At 48.7% G+C, this 10,401-nt stretch overlaps 1 non-coding gene across 1 annotated transcript; it reads left to right on the top strand.

Moving 5' to 3' along the window:
* The first annotated feature begins 4,704 nt into the window (after window positions 1–4,704).
* On the top strand, window positions 4,705–4,870 carry LOC134950996 (U1 spliceosomal RNA). The gene has a single exon (XR_010183815.1). It is a non-coding gene; the product is annotated as a U1 spliceosomal RNA (small nuclear RNA).
* Window positions 4,871–10,401: the final 5,531 nt, after the last annotated feature.

The following is a 10,401-nucleotide window of genomic DNA, read 5'->3' as shown; positions in this document are numbered from 1 at the left end:
AGAGGCTTTCTTCCAGTGGAAAGGCTCTGGAGATCCAGAGTCTGGTCAAACAAATTCTGAAACCAGCAAGAGTGTTAATCCATCAATGCATTTGGTTGCTGGGTAAGATGGTTGCGGCCTACGAGCCCATTCTGTTTGGCTGGTTCCATGCCAGAGTGTTCCAGTGGGACCTGTTGGACAAGTGGTCCGGATCCCACCTACACACGCACCGGAGGATAATCCTGTCTTCCAAGACCAGAATCTCACTCCATTGGTGGCTGCACAGTTCTCACCTCCTAGAGGGGCGAAGGTTCGGGATCCAGGACTAGATCCTAGGGACCATGGATGCAACCCTCCGAGGCTGGGGAGCAGTCACACAGGGGGAAAACGTCCAAGGAAGATGGTCAAGTCGGGAAAGTTGTCTCCACATAAATGTTCTGGAGTTAAGGGCCATTTAATAACTGCAGACACAGTACGCACTGGGACGGGTGCCCAGCATCCTCTACGGACTAAGAGAAAAGGATTTACCGGTAGGTATTAAAATCCTATTTTCTCTAACGTCCTAGAGGATGCTGGGGACTCCGTAAGGACCATGGGGATAGACGGCTCCGCAGGAGACATGGGCACTTTAAGAAAGACTTTAGTTCTGGGTGTGCACTGGCTCCTCCCTCTATGCCCCTCCTCCATACCTCAGTTTGATACTGTGCCCAGTGGAGACTGGGTGCTTTTCAGGAGCTCTCCTGAGCTTTCTGACAAAGTATTTTGTTAGGTTTTTAATTTTCAGGGAGCACTGCTGGCAACAGACTCCCTGCATCGAGGGACTGAGGGGAGAGAAGCAGCCCTACTCTCCGAGTTGCAAGGTCCTGCTTCTTAAGCTACTGGACACCATTAGCTCCAAAGGGATTAGCTCCAAAGGGATTGGTACGCAGGATCTCACCCTCGCCGTCCGTCCCAGAGCCGCGCCGCCGTCCCCCTCGCAGAGCCGGAAGATAGAAGCCGGGTGAGTATGAGAAGAAAAGAAGACTTCAGAGGCGGCAGAGGACTTCATGATCTTCATTGAGGTAACGCACAGCACTGCAGCTGTGCGCCATTGCTCCCATACACCTCACATACTCTGGTCACTGTAAGGGTGCAGGGCGCAGGGGGGGCGCCCTGGGCTGCAACATAAACCTCTTTTTGGCAGAAATATAACATATATACAGCTGGGCACTGTATATATGTATGAGCCCCCGCCAATTGTGCAGTTTAAGCGGGACAGAAGCCCGCCGCCGAGGGGGCGGGGCTTCTCCCTCAGCACTCACCAGCGCCAATTTTTCTCCACAGCACCGCTGAGAGGAAGCTCCCCGGACTCTCCCCTGCTTATACCACGGTAGACAAGAGGGTTGAAAAGAGAGGGGGGGGCACATAATTTGGCGCAAATTACATACAGCAGCGCTACTGTGCAAACATTAAGTTACTGTGCTATTCCTGGGTTATATAGCGCTGGGGTATGTGCTGGCATACTCTCTCTCTGTCTCTCCAAAGGGCAGAGCCGGCCATAGGCATAGGCAAACTAGGCAATTGCCTAGGGCATTTGATATGCCTAGGGGCATCAGCAACTTCTGCTGATTAAAATGATATGCGGCATGCCTATATTCTGTGTGTAGCATTTCATATGCAGATACAGCCACAGTCTCACACAGTATATAGGCGTGCTGCATATCATTTTAATCAGCAGAAGCTGCGTGTGCATCCTAACAACATAGCAATGCAAATAAGATGCATTTTAATAAAAAAAAGGTGCCCCAACGTTAGCATTGAGGCAAGATTTATGAGGACACATCTGTATCCAAGCAGAGGCAGAGGTCACAGTGTTAGTGGCAGTGTGAGTGCTGTGTGCATGTGAGTGGGTTGATTGTGCAGTAGTGTTCGGAATATGAGTAAGGAGCATTATGTGTGTCATGTAAAAATGCATTAATAATGTGCAACATATGTGTAAGGGGCACTATGTGTGTCATTATGTGTATAAGGGCATTAATAATGTGCGGCATATGTGTAAGGGACATTGGTGGTCATTCCGAGTTGTTCGCTCGGTAATTTTCTTCGCATCGCAGCGATTTTCCGCTAATTGCGCATGCGCAAAGGTGGTCATTCCGAGTTGTTCGCTCTGTAATTTTCTTCGCATCGCAGCGATTTTCCGCTAATTGCGCATGCGCAATGTTCGCTCTGCGACTGCGCAAAGTAAATTTGCTATGCAGTTAGGTATTTTACTCACGGCATTACGAGGTTTTTTCTTTGTTCTGCTGATCGTAGTGTGATTGACAGGAAGTGGGTGTTTCTGGGCGGAAACTGGCCGTTTTATGGGTGTGTGTGAAAAAACGCTGCCGTTTCTGGGTAAAACGCGGGAGTGTCTGAAGAAACGGGGGAGTGTCTGGGCGAACGCTGGGTGTGTTTGTGACGTCAAACCAGGAACGAAACTGACTGAACTGATCACAGTTGTCGAGTAAGTCTGGAGCTACTCAGAAACTGCTAAGAAGTGTCTATTCGCAATTCTGCTAATCTTTCGTTCGCAATTTTGATAAGCTAAGATTCACTCCCAGTAGGCGGCGGCTTAGCGTGTGCAATGCTGCTAAAAGCAGCTTGCGAGCTAACAACTCGGAATGAGGGCCATTATGTGTAAAAGGGCATTAATAAAGGTTGTCATAATGCGTCTTACACATTATGTTTATAAGGACATTAATGATGTGTCTCATATGTGTAAGGGGCATTACTGTGTGGAATTATGTGTATAAATGCATTACTAATGTGTGGCATTATGTGTATAAGGTGCTCTAATATGTAGCGTTGCGTATAGAAAGGGCATTTACTGTGTCGTCTAATGTGAATAAAGAGCAATAGGGTGTGGTGTGGTGTAATGTAAATAAGGAGCAATTCAGTGTGATGTAATGTGAATAAGGAGCACTACTGTGAGAAGTAACGTTTATAAGGTAAAGTGATACTACTGTGGGATGTAATGTGAATTATGGACACTATCGCGTGATCAAATGTGAATAAAATTGCAGTACTGTGTGGCGGAATTTTAATTGGGGGTACTATTGTGTGGACATGCCCATTGCCAGCAAAAACACACCCCTTTTTGGACTGTGCGCCATATGTGCGAACTGTTCCTGTTTAAAATATAGGGGGTACAAACACCAAAATAAGTACTGGTATGGGTGAGGGTTGATGGTGCTGGGAAAGAGGTGCAAGGTCAGAGGCGGAACCAGCGGTGGTGCTAGGGGGCACCAGGCAAAATCTTGCCTAGGGCATCATATTGGTTAGGGCCAGCTCTGCCAAAGGGCCTTGTGGGGGAAATGTCTTCAGTAAAAGCATTCCCTGTGTGTGTGGTGTGTCGGTACGCGTGTGTCGACATGTCTGAGGAAGAAGGCTATATTAGAGAGGAGCGGGAGCAAATGAATGTGGTGTCTCCGCCGACACCTGATTGGATGGATATGTGGAATGTTTTAAATGCTAGTGTAAACTCAGTGCACAAAAGATTAGACAAGGCTGAAGCTTTGGGACAGTCAGGGTCTCAACCCATGCCTGATCCTATGTCGCAGGGACTGTCAGGGTCTCATAAGTGCCCACTATCCAGATTGACACAGATACCGACACGGATTCTGACTCCAGTGTCGATTACGATGATGCAAAGTTACAGCCAAAATTGGCAAAATACATTTGATATATGATTATGGCAATAAAAGATGTTTTGCACATCACAGAGGAGCCCCCTATCCCTGACAAGAGGGTACATATGTACAAGGGAAAGAAGCCTGAGGTAACCTTTTCCCCTCACACGAGCTGAACGAGTTATGTGAAAAAGCTTGGGAATCTCCTGCAGATTTCCAAAAGGATTCTTATGGCGTATCCTTTCCCATCAACGGATAGGTTACGATGGGAATCCTCCCCTTGGGTGGACAAAGCATTAACACGCTTATCCAAGAAGTTAGCCCTCCCGTCCCAGGATACGGCTACCCTCAAAGAGTCTGCTGACCGCAAACAGGAGATTACCCTGAAGTCCATTTATACACATTCAGGTACCTTACTCAGACCGGCAATTGCGTCGGCCTGGGTGTGTATGTGTAGTGCTGTAGCGGCATGGATGGATACCCTAGATAAGGATACTATTTTATTGCCCCTGGGGCATATAAGAGATGATGTCCTATATATGTGTGTATGCAAACTACAGGTGGTGCTGCATGGCTCACACCCTTTTGCTTGTCTTGTAGAGCAACTCTGGAGCTGTTACTGGGTCCAGCTTCTGCAAGAAATCAGCTTGAATGCTTCAGGGGCTGGGGCATGGTCAACATGAGCCCCACACTGATGGGGGTGTATAAAGCGATCTAGGGGTCATCCAAGCGCAACCCCACAAAGGCCGCCATGCCCTGCGTGACCATTTTCTCTTTTCATATGCAGACGAGGGTTGCAGCCAACTATACCCATTGCTTGGATGACATCACCATATGCGAATCCATCTGCTGCAGGCCTTCCCCCAGGAATGCTTGCACTAGTTGTTGCATTTGGTTTGTTGTTTGGGGGGTGCTTCAGTATTAGGCAGCCTTCTGCACTCACACATTCGTCTGAAAATGTGTTCTCCCTGCAGTTGTTGTCCCCAGATGAGAGTTCCCTTGTGCTGCCTCAGTTGAATCTCCTTTACTTGACGGAGGTGTGCCTGAGCAGCGGCCCTCCCCAGCCCTATCTCAAATCATACTTATTTTGCTTAGGTGATACCATGGTCATGAAGATTGTTTTCCCAGGGTGAGGTTCATTCATTGCATTCTGGGTATGCTGACCTCTGTGATTTCCCCAAATGTGGGAATCTCGACTGCATAATTTGTGGTAGGGGGGGGGACTGCATTTGTGCTTTCCCCTGGTTGGCTCTGGTATAATTTAGATCTCATTGTCTCAGGTCTCTCTCCAGCCTAGTTTGCTGTCTGTTTCCACTTCTCTTTTCTTGAGCCCCTCCCTTCTATGCCCTTGCGCACTATCCTGACTTCTCCCGTCTGCTTACTTTGTGCCTTCCAACGCACAATGCGAACTACAGGTGGTGTTGCAGGGCCCACACCCTTTTATTTGCCTTACAGAGCAGCTCTGGAGCTGTTACAGTGCCCAGCTGCTGCAAGAAATCAGCTTGAATGCTTCAGGGGCTGGGGCATGGCCAACATGAGCCCCACACCAAAGGAGGGTGGGGGGTGTTCAATGCGAGCTAGGGGTCATCCAAGCGCCCCTTTTCTCTTTTCATATGCAGATGAGGGTTCCAGCCAACTTTGGCCCACTGCTTGGATGACATCACCGTATGCAAATCCGTCTGCTGCAGACCTTTCCCCAGGAATGCTTGTACTAGTTGTTGCATATGGTTTGATGTTTGAGGGTGCTTCAGTATTAGGCAGCCTTCTGCCCTCTCATTTTCATCTGAAAAGATGTGGTCTCCCTGCAGTTGTTGTCCCCAGACAAAAGTTCCCTTGTGCTTCCTCAGTTGAATCTCCTTAACTTGACGGGGGTGTGCTCGAGCAGCCGCCCTCCACAGCCCTATCCCAACACATGCTTTTCTTGCGTATGAGATCTCTTGATCATAAAGATAGTTCTCACAGGGTGAGGTTCATCCATTACATTTTAAAGTAGGAAGGTACAAATTACATATTCAAATTACATATATGTGCTGGATTCAAATGTTTTCCCCCCTTCCTTTCTCAATTGTGCCCATCAGCAGCTATTCTAATGTTGCTGCCAATGGGTGTGACACATTCATTTCTTCTGTGGGGTACACTGGACTCCACAAGGATTCACATTGGGGTGTAGAGTAGGATCTTGATCTGAGGCACCAACAGGCTCAAAGCTTTTGACTGTTCCCAAGATGCTCAGCGCCCCCTGCTCTATAACCTCGCTTCCATGAACAGGGAGCTCAGTTTGTAGTTGGTGCCTTCAGTAGCAGGCCACTTAACAGGGGGCTGCCTCAGGCAGCCTATTCTTAGCTATTAATTTTGACAAGAAAAGAAGAACTTTTTTTTATAAGAATCTACAAGGGCTGCAGCAGGTTAGGTCTAATAGACATCTTTACTGCAGCTCCATTACTCCCAGCGGCGCAGTATACTCCCGTGCCCTGGTTGCTGGGTCACTGCAGCGGAGGCTCCGGTTTCTTCCTAAGGTCAGTCACACACACACCGCCCTCCGGGATCACGAGGTCGCTGATGAAAGGGAGGTAAGGGACTTCTGTGCCCACACTATACCGTGATCCAGCGTGGCTGTAGGGAGTGGGCCATGTGCGCACTGGCGTGGACACTGATTACTGGGCAGCCGCTCCACTAGCCACCAGGGACAGTTAAGGAGCACAGCTCTGGGGGGGGTTTCTCTTATATTAACCCCATTTTGTACTACCCGCAGTGCATTGTGATAGGTAATAGAGCCTGATTCAGGTTGGATTGCAATCGCAATAAGCAATCCAACTGCATACGCATGCGCCTGCATTTTCTGCGGCACCCCGCAGATAATGCGATCGCTTCTGACTGTCAATTGGTGCTGGGGGGGGGGGGTCAGCAACAATCCATTTCCAAGTCGGAGATGGAGCGGTGCATGGGCAGGGCTACAAAATGGGGTCGGCAACGGAGAAACAGGAGGCGTGGTCAGAGCTGCTGCATGACATCACATGCAGCAGCTGCGATCACAAAAATGGTGGCGGCTTCCTGCGCACACATACAGTCTGCACCAACAGGAGGCTAACCCATTTTTTTTGATCACGCTGAACTGCACTGAGACTGCAATTTCAGCGTGGTCAAGAAGGGAGGCGGCATGCTGGGTGGCCCCAGCATGCGAACCAAAGGATTGCAAATTCTGTTACTTAGCAGAATTTGCAATCCTTACTGAATTAGGCCCATTGATTACAAAATGTATTTGTAAATATTTGAAGTTTTTCTTCAGGGACTAACACAAAAGATGCTTGGGGCTACTAACACATGGGTAAGCCACGTAAAGCTTCCCATGGGTCAGTGGCATCACAACGGGGTTGCGGCCCACACCCGAGTGTCACCCGCCAAGGGGGGTGACACCAAAGTGCCGGCTCCTCTTCAGTGACAGAATATGGGTGTTTCACTGTAACATTACGTGCAACACCCAGTTTCTGTCACTGTGCAGGAGCCAGCACCACTCACACACTAGTCCCCGGGTGCAGCACTCAACCCCCGGGATACCCGGAGCAACAAAATGGAGATTCAGGAAAACAGGCCACACCCCTACCTATGAGACCATGCCTCCTTTTTACCATTGCGCTGCTTATCTGCGCGCACTGCATTACAATCTCCCTCGCTGCCTCTCTGGGTGTCACCAATGATAGTGACACCTTTGCCATGCTTGTAGCAGCTGGTCCTAAGATCTACGCCTCCAGCCCTGAGTGTTTGCCCTTGTGACTTGTTGATCATCATAGCGAAGCAGATTCTTACAGAAAACTGCAGGGGCTTAGATTGAAAAGAAAAACATTGACGAACCCATCATTTCAGCAACAGGGTCTGCCACACGGCTGACCGAAATGACTGGTTGGTTTGGGCCCCCACCAAAAAAGAAGCAATCAATCTCTCCTTGCACAAACTGGCTCTACAGAGGCAAGATGTCCACCTCATCATCTCCTCCGATTCCTCACCCCTTTCACTGTGTACATCGCCCCCCTCACATATTATTAATTCGTCCCCACTGGAATCCACCATCTCAGATCCCTGTGTACTTTCTGGAGGCAATTGCTGGTAAATGTCTCCACGGAGGAATTGATTATAATTCATTTTGATGATCATCATCTTCTCCACATTTTCTGGAAGTAACCTCGTACGCCGATTGCTGACAAGGTGAGCGGCTGCACTAAACACTCTTTTGGAGTACACACTGGAGGGAGGGCAACTTAGATAGAATAAAGCCAGTTTGTGCAAGGGCCTCCAAATTGCCTCTTTTTCCTGCCAGTATACATACGGACTGTCTGACGTGCCTACCTGGATGCGGTCACTCATATAATCCTCCACCATTCTTTCAAAGGTGACAGAATCATATGTAGTGACAGTAGACGACATGTCAGTAATCGTTGCCAGGTCCTTCAGTCCGGACCAGATGTCAGCACTCACTCCAAACTGCCCTGCATCACCGCCAGCGGGTGGGCTCGGAATTCTTAGCCTTTTCCTTGCACCCCCAGTTGCGGGAGAATGTGAAGGAGGAGCTGTTGACGGGTCACGTTCCGCTTGACTTGACAATTTTCTCACCAGCAGGTCTTTGAACCTCTGCAGACTTGTGTCTGCCGGAAAGAGAGATACAATGTAGGTTTTAAATCTAGGATCGAGCACGGTGGCCAAAATGTATTGCTCTGATTTCAACAGATTGAATCCTGGTTAAGCGAATTAAGGGCTCCATCCACAAGTCCCACATGCCTAGCGGAATCGCTCTGTTTTAGCTCCTCCTTCAATGTCTCCAGCTTCTTCTGCAAACGCCTGATGAGGGGAATGACCTGACTCAGGCTGGCAGTGTCTGAACTGACTTCACGTGTGGCAAGTTCAAAGGGTTGCAGAACCTTACACAACGTTGAAATCATTCTCCACTGCGCTTGAGTCAGGTGCATTCCCCCTCCTTTGTCTATATCGTGGGTAGATGTATAGGCTTGAATGGCCTTTTGCTGCTCCTCCATCCTCTGAAGCATATAGAGGGTTGAATTCCACCTCGTTACCACCTCTTGCTTCAGAGGATGGCAGGGCAGGTTCAGGAATGTTTGGTGGTGCTCCAGTCTTCGGCACGCGGTGGCTGAATGCAGAAAGTGGCCCGCAATTCTTCGGGCCACCGACAGCATCTCTTGCACGCCCCTGTCGTTTTTTTAAATAATTCTGTACCACCAAATTCAATGTATGTGCAAAACATGGAACGTGCTGGAATTTGCCCAGATGTAATGCACGCACAATATTGGTGGCATTGTCCGATGTCACAAATCCCCAGGAGAGTCCAATTGGGGTAAGCCATTCTGCGATGATGTTCCTCAGTTTCCGTAAGAGGTTGTCAGCTGTGTGCCTCTTATGGAAAGCGGTGATACAAAGCGTAGTCTGCCTAGGAACGAGTTGGCATTTGCGAGATGCTGCTACTGGTGCCGCCGCTGCTGTTCTTGCTGCGGGAGGCAATAGATATACCCAGTGGGCTGTCACAGTTATATAGTCCTGAGTCTGCCCTGCTCCACTTAACCACGGACATGTCGACTAGTGGACCTTGGGTACAACTGCATTTTTTAGGACACTGGTGACTCTTTTTCTGAGGTCTGTGTACATTTTCGGTATCGCCTGCCTAGAGAAATGGAACCTAGATGGCATTTGGTACCGGGGACACAGTACCTCAATCAAGTCTCTAGTTGCCTCTGAATTAACGATGGATACCGGAACCACGTTTCTCACCACCCAGGCTGACAAGACCTGAGTTATCCGCTTTGCAGCAGGATGACTGCTGTGATATTTCATCTTCCTCGCAAAGGACTGTTGGACAGTCAATTGCCTACTGGAAGTAGTACAAGTGGTCTTCCGACTTCCCCTCTGGGATGACGATCGACTCCCAGCAGCAACAACAGCAGCACCAGCAGCAGTAGGCGTTACACTCAAGGATGCATCGGAGGAATCCCAGGCAGGAGAGGACTCGTCAGACTTGCCAGTGACATGGCCTGCAGGACTATTGGCTTTCCTGTCTAAGGAGGAAATTGACACTGAGGGAGTTGGTGGTGTGGTTTGCAGGAGCTTGGTTACAAGAGGAAGGGATTTAGTGGTCAGTGGACTGCTTGCGCTGTCATCCAAAGTTTTTGAACTTGTCACTGACTTATGATTAATGCGCTGCAGGTGACGTATAAGGGAGGATGTTCTGAGGTGGTTAACGTCCTTACCCCTACTTATTACAGCTTGACAAAGGCAACACACGGCTTGACACCTGTTGTCCGCATTTGTGTACAGGATGCATACTGTCAAAGTCAGAAAAATATCACTATGCACACTGCCATATTTGCACCTCATGCGAGCTCCCGCTGCGCGTGCAAGAGCTCTCCCGTGCGTGCGCATACTCGCCTTCGCGTGCACCCGCAGGCGCACGATATGCGGATTTACGGTAGAGTTTGTATGCGTCTAGCGGGCGACTCAATCAATATATATTTTAACCATATAATGTATTTTGTAGATCATGGTCCCTTTGATAGATTCTGAAAGTTTAGTTAATATAGCATGTTCATGGACATAGAGATCCCTCTTTGTTTGGTACGAAGGGTCAGACATGAGTCATACAGTGGTGTTTAGTATCCATCGGAAGAGTATTTAATTAGCAATATTCCGGTGTTGGTTTGAAGCGGATTAATCGCTCGTGCGAATAGTTATGGACATAAGAAGTTTATGTACTTTTACTATTATTTGCACTTACTTA

The sequence above is a fragment of the Pseudophryne corroboree genome, chromosome 8 (assembly GCF_028390025.1).
Source record: "Pseudophryne corroboree isolate aPseCor3 chromosome 8, aPseCor3.hap2, whole genome shotgun sequence".
In the NCBI taxonomy this organism is placed as follows: domain Eukaryota; kingdom Metazoa; phylum Chordata; class Amphibia; order Anura; family Myobatrachidae; genus Pseudophryne; species Pseudophryne corroboree.
Note: the sequence above shows the minus strand (reverse complement) of the source record. Positions and strands in the feature narration are given on the sequence as shown.